At 36.4% G+C, this 18,698-nt stretch overlaps 1 protein-coding gene across 5 annotated transcripts in view; it reads left to right on the forward strand.

Moving 5' to 3' along the window:
• The first annotated feature begins 10,033 nt into the window (after positions 1-10,033).
• Positions 10,034-18,698, forward strand: part of ARHGAP12 (Rho GTPase activating protein 12) — a 112,274-nt gene continuing 103,609 nt past the window's right edge. For 2 of the 5 annotated variants that reach the window (XM_016160119.2, XM_016160122.2), the window contains exon 1: positions 10,097-10,234. The gene's annotated coding sequence lies outside the window, so the exon portion shown is untranslated. Of the gene's footprint in view, positions 10,235-18,698 lie in introns of all 5 variants that reach the window. The other 3 variants (XM_016160117.2, XM_016160118.2, XM_016160120.2) reach the window with 3 other exon arrangements.

The following is an 18,698-nucleotide window of genomic DNA, read 5'->3' on the forward strand; positions in this document are numbered from 1 at the left end:
TGTCTTTATTATAAAAGTCTCAAGTGGTCAATATAAAAGTATTGAAAATATAGAAAATTAAAGAGTTACCAATCTGAAGACAACTACTATTAACATTTTAGTGTAATTTCTTATGTTTTTTTTCCCTAGAAATAAGTTTTTTTCATCTTCAAAAATCTGTTTTCATGGTTGTTTCACCATTTTTGTGGCCTGATTTCTCACATTACATGATAACATATGTATTTAAAATGATTAGAAACAGTTTTAAAAAATGACTAATGTTTTGAACTATACTTTAGCTGTATGTTGGACATTTATTTAGTTTTTCCTTTTTGATATTAAAATATTCCTGTGATGAAAATGTTGCTGGATACAAAATATTTTTCATATTTAGACTTTCTTAGAAAGAATTCCAAAGGTTGAAATTACTAGTTCAAAAAGCATAAAATATTTTAATTCTTTAATTTTGATTTGCATCACTTCCAGTTTTCTTTTTAACAGAGCTGAATTGGTTTTCAGTGCCACAAGCAATTTGCAAGAAAGTGGCTTTCACATTGGGGCCATTGCTGAGTGTTAACATAAAAACAAACAACTTAACACTTTGTTAAATTAATTTGCATATCTTTGATTACTTTTCCATTGTTTGTTAAATAGCTGAATTTCCTCTTTTGTAAATTGTTTACTTTTATGTTCTTTGTTCATCTTTTGGGATCTTTGTTACCCCTATTTACTAAGAGGACTAACAAGCACAGCTCAGAGAAAGGTCTTCTGTATGCAATTCGTCCCTGTTAGGTCACTCCAGAGAGCATTTGAACAGCAACTTGAAGGGGCAACCAGGAAGAGTAGGAAAGATAAACGATATATTTCTCTCTGCTGTACCAAGTGAAATAAACGTTCACGTTACCATGGTAAAATTAGCACACTGTTCCTTTACTTAACCCACTACTCATTTTAATACTACATTCAGTACTTTTTGACCACTTTTCAAACAACACATATATGTAATAATACCAGGAATACGTCTCAGCATGAGTCACTGTGCAGCCATGGCGCTTCCGCAAAAAGTTGCCATTCCAGGGTCATCTTTTCAAACGATTTAATTACACGTCACTTAATTTATTTTAATTTAACTTGGAATGTCATTCTTTATTCTGTAGCCACGTCCTGAAAGACTGGCACTTCGTGTATAATTTTACTTATGGATATAACTAGAGCAAGTATCAGAAGGGGGCTTAAAAACAGACTCCCTGGCTTTGAAGTAAAGGTACATGAGTCAAACTGTCTTCACTCTGAGCTGACAACTATTCAGACTCAGGCTCAAATAACTTGCCTCTTATTGGCAATGGCAGGGCTTAAGTAAGACCAGTAAGTAGGAATCAATGGCTAATAATAATTCTCTACCTTTGTTCCATTTGGTCAAATAATATATAACGTATTTCTCTATTTGAAAAATGGGGATAACAATAGTTCTGATGCAGGACAGGGCAAATCTCCCCAAGTGGGGATTCAAGTCCTGCACTGAGAGAGTTTTGGTGAGGGTTCTTGATCGTGGGCGGGATAGAATGCGAGCGCGCAGGCCAAGGTTAGAAACAAAAGGAACATTTATAATGCTCCACAGAGTGTGATCTCTTCTCAGAGACAAAGAATGAAAGAGCTGAGAAGGACTGAAAGGGGCAGAGAGACAGAGAAAAAAGACAGGGAGAGAGACAGGGAGAGAGACCCTGGAGGTTCAAGGAATTTATTTTATACTTGTACAGTTCAAAGGCTTTGTTTACCTATTTTCCTTTGATGGTATGAGTATACAGTGTGAAAGATTGCTAGCAATCTTGGGCTTTGTTCCATAGATTCCTCATGGTTTTGGCCTTGGGGAATGAATGGTCCAGTTTAATTTGTGTACGGTACAATTTAAAGACTGTTTTTCCTTCGCATTTGAGTAAATGGTTTGTTAATAATCCTCGCAGGAATCTTCCTTTGTTCTGTAGGTTCCTATGGTCTGACAGCAAATTGCAGGCTCTGTAAACAGCTTGGTTTAATATCCAATTTTCATGCTTCCTCCCTATACCAATTCCTCCTCTTATATAAGGGATATTTAAAAGATTATATTATAAAAAAAATACTTTGAGGTTGAAAGGAAGAGTGTTAAGTATTATTATATCGCAGTAAATGTTATTGTAAAATATAAGTCAAAATCAAAAAATGACTTACTTTGTCAAATATCTATCCAGAAGTCACAAAGAAAATCAAGGAATATTGAGAATGAAAAAGGTCTTAGAATCATCCAAGCCAACTCTCTCATTTGACAGAGGAAGAAACCGAGGCTATGAGAGGTATCATCTAAGATGACACTTGTACAAGATGATACTGCCAATTAATGACAGAGCGAGATTTCTGATCTGGGAGTCCCGAATTCTCTCAAGAAATCATGCTGCCGCCTCCCTCCCCACATGCAGTGGGTAGAAAGTCACCAGGCACCATCAGGTAAAGAATTCCACTTTATTTCCTTATCTTCTTTAACAGAAACTGTTTCCAATGCCCCTTTTATCCTCTGAGTTAAAATTTTGTTCACGGTAAAAATAATTATGTTACATAGGCCGAAATGTGTATATAAAGTTTTGTAACAGAATGTGAACTTATATGTAAAACATTATATATAAAAGTTTAATAATTAAGCATCAAAGAGCAGGTTTTAATCAAACTGAAGTCTTTTTTTAGACAATACCATTTGCAACACAATGCCATTCTCTATCAGGCCATGTAGTACTGCAAACATACAGGAGAACGAAGGTCACCAAAATGAAGTGGAACCAGTTTGACAGAGAGTTGGCAGTCTCGTTACAACAGATTGATTAATATGAAAATAAATAAATCTGTTAGCCACTAAGAAAGAAGGCTTCTGGAATCTTTGTGATTTTAGAGAATACGTCCTTCTTCTCAGCTAAGCGAAAGTGTATGAACTCTCTACAGAAATATTGGATTGCAATGTGGAAATTGAATGTCAGTACATCAGAGAATCTTCATCAAAACAGAGAAAACAGAGAGCAAGTTTATTTATTTGTGAAGCTATGGGAAATTGTATCAGTAGATACCTTCAAATGGTCAAGAGTTCAAACATGTAATCGTAAGTGGTGATAGCGAGGCTTGCACGCTCAGGTGGAGAGCTGAGACTAACTTTGTCAAATCAAAGGGAGAGAATTTTTCTCTTTCCCTCCATTTTATAAAACTATTAAAGAACTTTTGCTTTCTTGCATATATTTTCCCCAGCCTACATAGAATTTAGTATATATTTCGATATGCAAAATTCTCTCCTCTTTCATTTGTGTGTGTGTGTGCGCGCACACACACACACACACACACATACTAGTACGAAAGAGTTAATCAAACAGAAAAAAATGGTGAGAAAGTTCCACATAGCAAGCATTTTTCTCGTGCATTTTCAAAGTAGCTGTATTATTTGCCTACTTTTATTTCTTTTATTAAAATAAATTTTTGAACTTAGCATACTGTGGATACTCCTTGTTTCAGATTCATTAGACGGTTCACTCTGATTTCACAGATTTTACAAAATATGCAAAGCAGAGGTGCTTAACCACAGCTCTGGGTTTGAATTCAGCACTCTTGAATTTTAGATTCTTTGTGATGTTATACCAGGGAATAAAGACAAAAACTACCTTGTTTTAGCCACTGATTTCAATCTCTTCTCTTGCTTTCAACAAAACCGGTAAAGCAGCAGAAAGACAGTTTTACTCTCTCATTGACCTTGCACCCAAAAGTTAAGAATATTTGTAAATTGCTTAAAATACAAAACAAAGAAAAATAAAGGCTGTGCAATAGCACAAAGTGAAAATTCGTGTCAAAATCAATAAAAATAGACTTTACAGGAATATTTAATGAAGACAACACCTTGCTCTTGTGGAAACTTTCACAGATCACACAGTGGCTGTATTTTGTATTTCATATAATGATGCCTCTAAAATGCTGAGTGAAAGCACTGGTATTTTCTTGACTCAGAAGACAGGAGCATGCCGCCTGCTGAATCATCCTCTTTGCTTCCTGGAGTGCCTGGGTGTTCCAAGACACTAATGAAGGATTACATTATGGTTGCCATGACAACTACCTAAATGCTATCATGATAATATCAACAGCTGTAGTACAGCACTCCCTGTAAGTTGAATTTTTTCCCATTCCAAAACCTCAATAATTTTAATTTTTGAAGTTCTCCAATAACAATGCAAAGTTGATCTAAAGAACTGGTACTGTCCTTTTCTTAACTAGATAGATTGCCATATTAAGATAAAACTCATTTGTTTACTTAAAATTTATTCCTTCTACTGGATGATGATCGACAAATGATGTTGTTTATTATATTTTTAGGAATTAAAATGAATATCAAAGTAGAAATAACAATGAAGAGTTTAATCAATTTTCTTAAAGTTATAGAAACTAAAATTTGAGAAAAACAAATCTGAATACTTTAAGTATTAGCCAGCATCCTGTGTTAATAGCTAGTTTTACATGTGAAATGCCTTTACTAAATGTTTTCAAAACCGGGCTCAAGCATTTGCTGCTGCTTTTTATATAGTGTTTTTCTTCTTTTGTTTTACTTACCCTCAGGATGTTGGTATTATTCTTTTGCTGAGGTGTTCTTTGGAATCTTTCTAATTTCAGTGGCATAATCAAAGGCCTGTTATATTCTAAATAGCTCCTGGTGAGAAAAACAGTTAACTGCATGTACCAGCCAAGGTCTTATCAGGAAATGGTCCACTTAAATGAATTTAATGAAAATAAATTTAATGATGGGGGTGTGGGCAGGGATGAGGGAACCAATAAGGGGGCGGTGGGCACTCAGAGATGAGTACGGCCAGGGCCCCGGGCCTCCAAATGGATGGGGAAAGACCAGTGTTCCAGGGCCTGGAGAGAGCAAGGACCCTAAAAGAAGAGTTGTTAAAGGGAAATGGGTTTGTGGAGGTGAGCTGCTACCTTTCCAATAGAACCTTACCAAGGCAGGGAGTGAGGAATGAATAACCCGACTTTTCTCTTCCCACCCCGTCTTCTGGCATCCAAGGCAGGAAGTATGACAGGGAAGGGTGGAGAATTGTACCTGGGGATGTGGTCAGGCAAATGGAGAATAACTAGTCTACTGAACGCATTAGAATTTTGGATCCAGTAAAAGTTTTGTGCATGAACTCTGTGCCATCTGAGCACCAACTCCCCCTGCTTTTTTTTTTTTTTCTTGTTACTTGGTTCTCAGTTATTTGAATAGTCTCTATTCAACTACTGATTTGTAGTTGAACTGACTTATAGTTTTCTAGTTATATTATCACATTTGGATTGCTACTGGGAAATGATAAAGTTATAGGATATGTAGCAATAAAGATGACAATGCACATTGACTATTCTAATATTTTTAACATAATTATAACCACACACACACAAAAGTTTCTTCCTAAGTATGGAACAGAGAAAAATTTCAGGATTTCTTCCTCAAGCTATTATTATACACAATTATAAGGGTGAGTCAGAAGTACATACACTGCAAACAATGTAAATTTCACATGCTCAACTAAAAGTCTTATAGGCCCCTGCTACTGTGAAGCTGGAGAACTCATCCACTATCTTCAGGAAAATATGATTATGATGGACAGATCCATCCTGTACATATATATTTTGAAAATCCCACAAAGTCAAGTTTGTATTTGAGCTGAGGGCTGCTCAATTTTGTTTGAAAATAGAAGAGAGGTTATGCTTTCTTTGCTCTCAGAATTACTCTAGGGGGATTAACCTCCAACTGCCCACAGCGAATTGAGTAAACATCATCTAACAATACTTTCCCTTATCTCATTTCCTCACTTCCATTACTGGTGCTTCCATCGCCTCTCAAATAAACTTCTTGCACTTTACTCCTTGCCTCAACATCAGCTTCTAGAATATGAACTAAGAAAGAGGCATATTTTCATCTCCTACCTGCCTAAATCTGTAAAGGTCTATAACAAATTACTCTTTTACCAAGAATTGAAAAAACCCCACAAAACTTCATTATTTACTGATCATCTACCAAATGCCAGGTTTGCTTTTCTCTCATTTAATTCTCCCACTCACCATGATATATCGATCATGGTATATTAGTAATGTGATTTTAATAATTTATTTGTTTGGATGTTTTATTTGTAGTACAAAATTACATAAATTTACATGAAGTTTTATCTGCATATTTACTTATTGCCAGATACCTGCTAGAACCGCTAAGAAAATGTTGAACTAGTGAAAAGAGATAACCTTGCTTTATTTCTAAAATTAAGGAAGTATATTTATTTTTACATCAAGACATATTATTTCTATTTTACCTTTTTCATATTGAAACATTGCACTATTGCCTCATTGTGAAAAATATAAAGGTTTTTCATGCAGTGTAAATAGGCTTAAATAATGAATTATCGATTATTGGTTTTTATTAATTCTAGGGTCATTTCCTCAGTGCCTATTTCAAAGTCTGAGCTATATATAAAACTGAAATGAATACATATTTAAAGGATATAAGCAGAACAAATTATCAATTAAAATATATGTGAATTATTAATTGGCTGATTATAGAGTTTAAATTTAAGGCCAATTACTAATTTTCTTGTATTAGGCAGCCCTAGCTAGGTAATTGGAAAAAAGCTCCAAGTGGCAATTTGTCCTTTAGTATTAATTATTTATGCCTGCACCTATCTTTAATAACAATGTAAAAAAAACTGGTCATATAAGTTTGTACAGTGAAAATGGTGAGATTTCACAAGAAAACAAAGCTCTTAAAATCCTTAAAGAGATGGTGTTATGTAAATTGAATGCGATTGTAGTCTATGATTACAATTCCACTTGAGATTTCTGGAAATTAGGCCACAAGTAAATATAACCAAATACTGAAACATATTAGACAAAATCATTTTCAGGGGATCTGTGTAACTCATGGAAACAAGAGGCAGTTGACATTACAAAGTAGATGAGTGTAAAAATACTCATAGAAAGACATGCCTTCAGTGTTTTTTCTCAAGTATATTTTTCTTGACCTTAATTAGATGAACAAATGGTCCATGAAATTCTAATTTTATTATTTAAAACAGAGGATCCATGTTAAAACTTTTAAAATTAAGGCTCTACTTAAAAGAAAAATGCTTTTGAAAATTTAAATACATTTGATATGATGTATACTAAGCCTCAAATGTAGTACCTGGATCTTAATTTATTACAGTAAGGACGAGATATTGTTGGACTTGAATTTAATGAAAATAACTAAATTTTTAGAAAATTTACCTGATATATGTGCTGGCTAACTTGGTATTCTTATTCTGATCAGGTAAATTATTTGATAAAATAGATGAAGCCTGAACGTTTTAATAAAATAAAGATACCAGAAAAATTTTAAATTAAACATTTTTGTTTAACTTTTGAAGAGACAAATCATTCTTATGATCTGAATATGAAAAGTCTAAATACGAATAGAGTAAAATGTCTTTCCTATGCCTTCCATCCGTTGATTTCTCATGCCTCAACAGTTTGTCCTAGTTTAATGTATATACATGCTCGTACATTATTCTGCACCATTTTCCTTTTTTTCATTTAACAAAAAATAATCTTGGAGATCTGAATACTAAAACATAAAGAAGTTTATCTTTTTTTGTACAACTACATAGTACATATTTAAATGTATGGATATATTATAATTTAACTAGTGTCCTGTTCATGGATATTTAGGTTGTTCCCAATCATTTGCTTTTTTCAGCAACACAAGAAATACTTTATCATTTCTCATGTGTGGAAATATATCTGCAGGATAAATCCCTGGAAGTGAAATTGGAAGTTGACCATACATATGCATTCGTAATTTTGACAGATACTGCCAAATTCCTGTTTCTCTATAGCCTAGCCAAAGCAGGGATGCCAGATATAATTTTATGCTTTTCCATTTAGAAATACATAATGAAAAGTGGGTTACCTATTAAAGAATTAGGAAGAAAGCAAGAGAAATTTATTCAGCAATTTACAGAGTATATTTTCCCTCAAATATACATTCAACAGAAATTTGTCACGTAACTACTGCATGCCAAGTGCTCTTAGGCACTTGGAAGAGACACACATAGATCAAACTCAAATCTCTTCCTTTGTGGAGCTTATATTTGAAGTCTACATTTTGGAACTCTGTGCTACTTTATAAGAAGCTAGTTAAATGTCAATATCATGAAAATGAACTGTTGAGATCCTGAGCACAGGCGCCAGACATATGCTACCACTGTTATTTAAAAACTAACTAGAATCAATGTTGCATATGCTTTCACAGTGCTTCCATCAAGTCCCCTTAAAACAAGACAATTCGGTGAGAGCTCTTTTTATCTGACTCCATCTGCTGTTGGTAGTGATCAGCATACTACGGGCACTGTGGTATCATCTGAGATTAGGTTGTGAAATAGGAAGTGGAGTTACAGGCAGATCAGCAAGTATATGCAAACTGTTTAGTTCTATCTCTTGCTGAAACCAAGGGTGCCCAATTCAGGTTTGGAGAGTAGGTAAGATAAGGTTATCAGCACATTCCAATCAAAGCATAGTTTCCTTTTTGTAGTCCTTGTTTTGGTTCTAGAAAGAGAACGCAAAAGATTCTATAAAAAATAGTTTTAGAAGCATATATGCAGCAATATTCAGTACTCTGAACAAAGGCATGGAAAAGGCAGTATGTTAGAATCTGCGGAAGACAGAAAAGACCATCGGTGCCAAGGAAAGGGTGGTAGCAAGTGAAATGGTGTAGATAGTATGGTCTCAAGCTTATTTTAAGTATATTTAATTTTTAAAAGATTATTTTAAAACTTTAGCTCCCCGCATTAGATTTAATTTTATAAGAAAGTGGTAAACAACAGCTATTAAAGTCTTGCCAACATCCCACTGGGTTCTTTGCAGCTTTTACAGAACAATTGAGAGTTCAGCTTGCGATAAGGAAGCCAGACACAAAGGCATCTTCAAGTATGAAGTGAAGAACAGAAAAGAGTATATCCCAGAGAATAGCTCTTGAATAGTATCTTAGCGCCCCCCGCCCTTCCTCTGCAACCTTCGCCATTATTAAAATTTTATCCCAGCACCATAATAGCCACAATCAACACTTAGTTACTGAATGAGCTATTTCTGAAGTCTATCAGGTACGTTTTTCAGTCATTGAATTTAGAGGTAGAAGGAGCCTGTGAGTTATGTCAACACGCTCTTTTGAAAGCTGAAGTCGCGAAGGGTGGAGTGATAATGGCAGAAGCCAGGTCTCTTTCCTGGTCAGCAGAACTCCTGCCATAGAATCTCTATGAAAAACCTTTAATGCCTCTGACTTATGGATGCTGTGCTGCCGTACTGTAAACGCTGTAAACTGGGATGACTTTGTGCAATGACATTGTGGCCTCCGCGGGACCTGCACACAGCTGGCCCCGTGGGTGGCTAAATGCTGAATGAGTGGTCAATGCTGCTCTGAAGCCACCTGACCCTGGAGCTGCCGCTCCGAATCCCAAGGGGCCTCCTCAGCCCTGAGAAGGGCGGGTCCAGCACTCTACTCTGATGGCTTCGGCAAAGGACAGCTCCACATGGGTCAGGTAATAGACTCAGGATCTCCAGAGTTCCAGTTTGTCACCCTGAGGTTGTGTGTGACACTTTTTCCGAGCATCCAGGGGATTTCAAGGCCCGCGAACGACTGATCTATCGCCAGCAGCAGCTCCCAGCAGGCCAGTAAGCCGAGGACGGGAGCGCGCAGGGTCCACCGCCCCGTTGTCTTTCCCTGGGCTCTATTTCTGCCATCCTAGCGCTCGGTCCGTTTCCCGTTAGCCCTTCCCTCGTTTTCCCCAAGAGCGTTTTCTCAGCGTTCCCCGCTTCATGTTTACAAAGTGCTGACACTCAATTGGCCGGCGGTTCCCACCCGTCGCGCGGCCCTTCCACCAGCCTCCCTCGGCTTCCCCCTCCCACTCCCGAATCCGATGAGGCCGATTCACCTCTCGGCCTCATGGGTCGTCACTTGAGCCGCGCCCCGCCGTCACGTGATCCGGACCACGCCCCCGTCACGTGAGCCGCCACTCCGCCCCCGCGCCGGCGCGCTTCGACGTGCCCTGGAACTTACCCTCCCGCCGAGACCAGCCTGCGGGGATCGGCCGGCCGCGGCCGCCGCCGTGTGAGCGCCCTTCAAGGCTCGCCTCGGCGTCCCGCAGCCCCCGTGCTGGGTGAGGAGTGCGCTGCCTCCGGCGAGGCTGCCGGACTCTTGGTAAGGTGGCGGGCGCGGGTATCCGCGGACAGAGGGCACGTTGGTGGGTGCTGCACAAAGGCGCTTCGGGGCTGTGCCCGCTGGGGGCGACGGAATTAGGGGGAGATGTTTGTAGGGGGCGCGTCGGCGCCAAGGTGCGCTCGAGGTGAGGCCGGGAGCGCCGCCGGAGGGTTGGGGGAATGGGGGAAAGGAAAGCTGTTGCCAGTCCAAGGGCTGACGTGGGCGAGAGGGTTTAAATGGCTCGAAGTTGTGGCTCCTCTGACCCCCGGGTTTCCTGACTTCCTGTGTGAGGGCAGCGCCCGCCCGCCCCGCCCCCAGGAAGGAGGGTGTCGGGGTGTGTGTGTGTGTGTTTGTGTAAGTAACAGACTGGTTGGTGCCTCCCTTCTTCCTCGCCTCCTGCTGCTGCGTGTGCCCACTGCTTAACTGCTGTAGGGTGTTTAAACCTCCGCCCACCCTGGGAGCCCACCTGAGGCCTCCCCTGGGGGCTGTTGACCTTAAACTGGGCACTTTCGTCTCTTGCATTCTTTAGAGGTGCCCGTCCCTGCTGAGTGAACATTTGCTGCTCTGCAACTTCTGGGAGGAATCTCCTCAAAGTCCTTGAATTTAGAAAATCCTCTTCAAAAGCGTGCTGTCCTCCCAATTTAGTGTAGTTGATTGTTTTCCAAGACAAGACAACCAACTGCCCTGTATGTGTTTTATTTTGTTATTGCAGACCCTCAGAGAGGAAATGTACACGAGATCATCATTAGAGTAATAGGAATGGCCTTTAGTTTTCCTTCTGGATGCAGCAGGGGTTTTAAATGCATTGGCAAAGGCTAAAAAAGCAAAATGTTTAAAGCATACCTTTATGAAAGTTCTAAAGTCATTCCAAGTGAGGTGTGTGTTATGAGTAAAGGCTGTTAACACTTATATTGCTTTATGGGTAATTATGACATGGAAGTAGATTTTATTGATCATTTGTGTACGAATGCTAAGGGGAAGTAATGTGGAGAAAGAAGCATTGAATGAGGAGTCGTTCAGGTCACGGTTCAGATCCTCCCACCCAAAGACTAAATGTTACAATGTGAAAGGTTCTTAAAAAGCATCTAGCCCTAGTCACGCCTCTTTCATTCTTAAAAGTTAGGAAATGGTGGGTCGGAGATGTGTTTGTCCATATCCATGCACCTTACCTAATTTACTGGAGGGAGTATTACAGAATAGGTCATCTTTCTGTACCTTTTCTGGCTTTTGTCAGTATTTATTCTTTTTGTTTAAAAAAAAATGCTCCTAGAAACGTCTCAGAGCAGGAAATAGGGGGCCCAGAGTGGGCAGTGAAGACTTGACCCAGAGCTGTGCAACCTCAAGAGCAAGACAGGCTGGGTACATATGTAGTTCTTCTCCTCTGGAGGTGTTTCTCTGTGGAAAAATAAATTAACTAAACGAAGTGTAACATAATAGAGTGTGTGTTTGTGTATGTCCCAGTCTTTGTTGATAGATTTGTTTGTTGAGAGATTCCTGTTTGTATTTTATCAATCATAGATGTTGAAAAAGATTGCTAAGTCACTGATTCTTAATGCTATCTGTATATATTACTTCTTTATATATAGTCAATATCTCATGTAATTTAGATTTTTTTATCTACTATACTAGTCGTCAGTCACAAGTGAACATGTAAATGCTGTAGAAAAAAGCATATTATTTGTAGTTAATCATTTGGGTTTCCTTTCATTAATGAGAAAGTATTTGCTGAGTGCTTTTCTTAAATGAATGGAAAGTGGTCTTTACAAATTTATGTGGTTGATATTACTGAGAATAAAGGGGTAATAAAAATTTTACGTACCTAAAATAAAACTGCATATGGTGATGTGTAAAATTATTAAACGGTGGTACTAATATTTTGCTTATCTGAGAATATTGTTACTAGGAAAAAGCTTAAGATAAATTTGCCTAAAACAGGCATTATAATTTAATAATAAATAGTGGGAGAGAAAAGTGAAATTAAACTTTTATAACAATTTTAGTTTTATGTTGCAAAAATTGCAAATATGCACTATTTTGTAGAATGAATAAGATGTGAAAGGTATGATGGTATCATATAGCATCACTGTATTCAAATCATGCTTTTCAATAAATGCCAGTCACCTGTGTAATTTTGAAGTTTTAATTATGCTCTTTTGAGGAACCCTTTGGGCCATTATCTTTGTGGTTTTTCTTCAATTGTTAACTAGTCGAATTGTGCCACATCCTCATTTATGGGTGACTTTGCTGTGATTCATCCATTTTCCTATTACTTTTATTGACTAAGTAAATGTCCTGCAGTTTCAATTTGCTCTTGATTAGCTTTTTATTTGAACTAAACTGCCAAATGCTGACATCACTAAGTGCCCCTGCCCTGTTGGTAATCTAGTGCTTCTCAAATTTAAATGTACATGGGAATCACCTGGACTCTAACAAGCCCATAGGTAATACTGATGCTGCCCTTCTGCCCAGAACACAGGCCACTGCTATCCAATAAACAGCAGTCACCTGTGTAATTTTGAAGTTTTAAGTACCTACATCAATGATAAAAGGAAAAAAGTGAAGAAAAAAAAAAAACCCAGGTGAAATAAATTTTATTATTTTTTCATCAGTTTGAAATTACTAATTTTACATGTTTTACATCCTTTTCTTTGGACTAAATCTTTGAAATCCCCTGTGTAACAGCACATTTCAGTTTGGATTAGCCATATATCAAATGCTCAATAGCGACATTTGGCTGGTGGCTGCTGTATTGAACAGCACTGGCCTGGAGTCTAGAATTTAGATTAGTGCCATTGTAAGTGTATTTTTAGTTTGACTTCATCAGCGATCTTTGGGAATTTGTTAGAAATGTAAATTTTGGGGCCCTACCTCATACCTACTCTCATTAGAATATCTGGGATTTCAGAAAATTTTGTTTTAAAAGCTGCAGGATATGCCTACGAAGGTGTATGTGTATGCATATATTTTATAAGTGATCTGTTGATTTGTATTTTTCTGCTCTCACAACTTTTGCTGCTTTGAGTAAGCAGTGATTAATGTGGATAGTCTATATCATTCCTTGCAATGTATAAAGTACTTTTTTCTCTTTTCATTCTTACAAGGATCTTTTGAGATTTGTATTGTTTTCTTTGTTTTTGAGATAAATTTAAAGTGCTCAGCGTCTGAGAGCTGATAAATGGCAAATCCTAGATTTAAATTTCAGGCTTGTGACACTAAGTTCTGTGCTTGCTCTTTACTACAGGAAAATAAGAGTATACGTTTTGAAGTTAGAGGAAGGCCTTTAAAAGTTTGCTGAAAATTACCTATGTTTTGCTATATATAAGTGGTTTGTATAAAAATTCAATTTTACTGAGGTATAATATGTACATATGCTAAAATATGCTAACACTCATCAATAAAGAGGAATTAAATACAGATACTTACACCAACATGGATGAGTCTGAAAAGCATTATTCTAAGTGCAATAAGCCAAATACAGAAGGCTACGTACTGTATGATTTGTGATTACTTTTCTATCACAACTTTGCTTACTTTTATAAGCACTGATTAGTGTGATGCTCTTTTTCATGCTTTATAGTTTACCAAGTATTTTTCACATTTTCTTCTATTCTTACAAGGATATTTTGAAATTTGTATTGTTTCCTGTTTTATAGATGTTCGTATCACAATTTGTTTAGGAATTCGCCAGATGATAGTGGGTTGTTTCCAATTAATGGTTCTTATGAATAAAGCTGTTATGAATGTTCATGTAAGGGCTTTGCATGGACTTATGTTTTATTTCTCTTGGATAGAAGAGGAATTGCTAGATCATGTGGTAAATGTATGTTTAACTTTATATAAGAAGCTGTCAAAATGTTTTCCAAAGTGACAGTACCAGTCTATGTTTCCACCAGTAATGAACGAGAGTTCCAATTGGTGGTATCCTTACCAAAAACAAATATATATGTTTAAAGCCATTCTAGCAGAGGGATAGTGATATCAGGTCCTTGCTTTCAGTTCTTTTGGATGTATATCCAGAAGTGGAATTGGTGTATCATATGGAAATTTTATTTTTAATGTTTTGAAAAAAATTCCCCACTGTTTTCCTAGTGGTTGTACCATTTTATATTTCCACCAACAGTGCACAAGAATTTTTTCCACATTCTCACCAACACTTGTTATTTTACAATAATGGGTGTGAAGTCTTTTCTCTTTGGGGTTTTGATTTACATTTCTCTAATTATTAGTGATGTTGAGCATCTTTTCACGTTCTTATTGGCCATTTGTATATCTTTGGAAAAACGAGTATTGGGATCCTTTGTATGATGCTTCTTATCACAATGTTAATTTGAAGTAGATTGGCATAATTTAAGCATTATAAAGAATACTTTTTAAAAGTGAGTTTATGATGTCTGACTAATACGTTGCAACTGCCAGACCTTAATAATCACCACACTTGTATTTGCCTTTGTTTTGTGGGTTATATCTTTTTTTAAAGCATGGAATTTGGTAAACATTTGGAAGTGGTTGAATGTAAGTAGTCATTTCAAAGATTTTTCTTTAAGAGGATAGTATGTGTAGTTTTGGTGGGAAATCAGAATGTGTTTGGTAGGGATGGGGAGCAGTTATGCCTGAGGAACTGTGGGTATGGTGATTCCCCAAAGGAAAATCAACATGTTACTACAAGGGGCACATTAGATGCCACAGAGGCAAGATCAAACTTATATGAACTGTTAAAAAAGTTAGTTTTTTTTTTTTAAGTTGATTATTTTAGAAAGTTCTTATTAAGAAATTAAAATAGAAGGCCGGTGTTGACGGTGTAGAAGGAAAAACCAATTGATTGTAGTGCATTTGGTAGAGAGTAAAAGCTGAAAAATGTAGAAGCAGTTTTTGATCATCAAAGAAAGGTGATTTTAAAGGTTAATGTGAAGCTATTATCCATATAGGTAACTTTCGATGAAATAGAATCTGAAGGAAAAGGAAGTTGACCTTTTGGCTCAAGAAAAAATTCTTTTTGCTCCTTAGACTTTTTATCGATTTTGAGTTTTGACCTCACAGATTATCTTCTTGGTATCTACATCATCACATTAAAACTCAGTATGTACAAGTTGATCTCAAGGGGTTAAAACCCAGTTTAATCTACTTTTTACTTTTTTTTTTTTTTTTTTGGCCCGAAAGAGATTGATCAGGGTTCTTAATTAAAGTTCTGAGTTCACGAAAAGTTTATTGAATATAATAGGCTTCTTTCTACTCTGTTGTATATTGACTGGGTCAGTATTTGCATCTTTGTGTACAAGAGATCATTTTAGAATGTTTTGAAGGTATAACAGCTACTCATAATGGAGACCTCCTAGTACCTCTTAAATAATTGTAATTTTTGTTTTGATGAGAAAAATAAGCACTGTGCTTTTGCATAAATAGTGTTTAAAAGTAAAGAACAAAAGAAATGTGAGTTTATTTAAACCGCTTAAGTGTAAGACAGCATAATGTATGTTCATTTGAATATCAAATATGCACGATACCACTTTCGATAAGTTTCATAGTTTTCTAATAATAAGAAGCATTTAAATCAAGTACTTAAAATCCAGATGGTGGAGGTGGGAGAGTCTGCATGGCACTATAAAATACTCTAGGCTCATTATGTATATTTCTTCCGCCAGTCCTAGAATCAACATTTCTCCAGAGACCTTCAGTTTCTTTATTTGGAGAATGATATTAAAAACCAAACCTGGGTACCAGTATGCTTGTTGCAGCTAGAGTGTCATTTTTACTGATTGCAAGGAAATGTGTTTGTGTACTAAATAGCATGTAGACATGTATCTGTAAATTTTTAAAGGTAATCACTGATATCTGTGGTAAGCTAAAAATGAGTTCATTTAGTTCAAACTAGATGTTAGACTTAGTTAAACTTCATGTCTCCAAGTCTGAGTCATTATCACATGGATCATTGGAGCCTTCTCCCCTTTCTTATCTATAAATTTCCATTCCAACATTGAGAAACCATCCACATTCCATTTACCTAGTCATTCAATTCCAGTTTACATGTATAGCAGAATTTTTAACTCACACTCCTACAGGAATGTTTTTATTTACTAGGACACGGTACTTATGTGCAGTTACTTTGCCTATATTCTTATAGACCCCACTTATTTCTGGAATTAGGTCAGCATCTACTCCCCACCCCTTCAGTGAGGTTGTTCCATATATTTGTAATCCTGTTAAACTATCTTGTCACATCTGTTTTCCACCCTGGGATTCCCCTGACCTCCTAACTGATTTTTTAAAATTTGCATACACTGAAGTTCACACTTTGTGTTGTTAAGATTAATGAGTTGTGACTAGTGCTTGTGTCATAATCCACCATTGTAGCATTGTACAAAAGAATTTTATTGGCCTAAAAGAATCTCCTGTGCTTCACCTGTGGGACTCTCCCTCCCCTCCTTTCACCCTTAGCAATCACTCTGTTTTTACTTTTCTAGAATACCATATCATTGAAGTCATTCAGTATGTGGCCTTTCCAAACTGACTTCACTTAGCAAAATATCTAAGCTTTGTGTCTTTTTTAGCTTAGTGGCTCATTTTTTAAAATCACTGAATATTCTATTGTATGATGTCTCACACTTTGTTTATCCTTATTGTAGGGCATTTTGGTTGCTTCCAGTTTTTGACAGTTTTAAAGCTGCTGTAAATATTTGTTACAAGATTTTTTTTTTGTGGAAATAAGTTTTTTCAGCTCATTCGGGTAAATATCTAGTAGTATGATTGCTAGATCATGTGGTAAGATGATGTTCTTACTTTTAGCAGTAAGAAATTGCTAAACTATCTTCCAAAGTGGCTGTACCATTTTGCATTCCTACAAGCAGTGAATGAAAGTTCCTTTTGCTCTACATCCTCATCAGCATTTGGTATTACCAGTTTTTCGGATTTTAGCTATTCTGATAGGTGTGCAGTAGTATCTTTTTTAATTTGAAATTCCCTAATGACATTATATTGATGTTTTTCATGTGCTTATTTGCCATATTTTCTTTCATAATGTGTCTTCTCAGGTCCTTTTTCCATGTAGAAAATTTGCTTCATTTTGTTGAGTTTTAAGAGTTCTTAGTATATTTTGGATACAAGTCCTTCATCAGATGTGTTTTGCAAATATTTTCTCCTTGCCTATGGTTCGTATTTTCATTCTTTTAGCAGTGTCTTTGACAGAGCAGAAGCTTTAAACTTTAATAAAGTTCTACTTCACCTTTTCTTTCATGGATCATGCATTTGGTGGGCGAATCTAAAAATTCATTGCCAATTTCAAGGTCATATTTTTTCCTTTTTAAATTGCAATATTTTCTCCATTCTTGTAGCAATCCAAGAAAAAATCATGTCCACTCATTTCTGACTAAGAAAGTCTCCATGGCACAAATCTTCCTAAAACACTTCATGCATATGTCATTTTTATTGAAATATGCTTATTTCCCCAAACACTTCTTTGGTGGTTTCCTCATTTTTGTTTCAGATTTAAATCTTGGTTTTGAGTTTCCTTTACCAGTTCACACTTGACTGTGTTCTCTGCTGCTTTCCAGTTACCTGATTATTTCCTGTATCCTTTCTGCTGTTTCTATTTTTGCTATTTCTTTATGGCTGGAATAGTTTATAATATTAATCGCTATATTTTTCTTTTTTAAGCCTGAAGAAATGTCTTACATATCTTTTTATTCTTAGAAAACAGAGGTCATGCATTAAGTAAAAACTGTAGTGGCCTATGAGTTCTTGTTAAGCGTACAGTTTACGGAAATACTTGGTGGAGTAATTTATTATGCTGCAATTGTTCTTAACGTTTTTGTTGTGCTCATTAAGTTTAGTTGATTTCTTTAATAGAGATTGTTTAGGGATTGTTAATTCTAAATAAGTAATTTTAAAACGATTTGGAGGACTTCGTAACAAGGATTAGTGCTTGTATTTTTTCGAATTAAAATAGTCAAGATGTGGAAGTAGCCTAAGTGCCCATTCAATAGACAATTGGATAAAGAAGTGATACAGTGGAATATTACTCAACTATAAACAGTGAAATCTTATCATGTACATCAGTCTGGATGGATGTTGAGGGTATTATGCTAAGTGAAGTAAGTTAGAGAAAGACAAATAATTTTACTTATATGTGGAATCTAAAGAATAAAATAAGCAATGGAAACAGACTCATACAGAAAACAAACTGGTGACTGCCAGATGGAAGGGGCGCTGGGGGGTTGGGTGAAAATGATGCAGGGATTAAGAAGTACAAATTGGTAGTTACAAAATAGTCATGAGGATGTGAAGTACAGCATAGGAAATGTGGTCAATAATACTGTAATATCTGTATAGAGTACTAATCAGAATCATTTCATAAATTATGTAAATGTCTAACCACTGTGCTGTACATCTGAAACAAATATAAAATAATAATGAATGTCAGTTCTTATTGAAAAATAAAAAAAAAGAATTAGTGCTTAAATTGTGGTATTTT

Source organism: Rousettus aegyptiacus, unplaced genomic scaffold (assembly GCF_014176215.1).
Source record: "Rousettus aegyptiacus isolate mRouAeg1 unplaced genomic scaffold, mRouAeg1.p scaffold_m13_p_10, whole genome shotgun sequence".
In the NCBI taxonomy this organism is placed as follows: domain Eukaryota; kingdom Metazoa; phylum Chordata; class Mammalia; order Chiroptera; family Pteropodidae; genus Rousettus; species Rousettus aegyptiacus.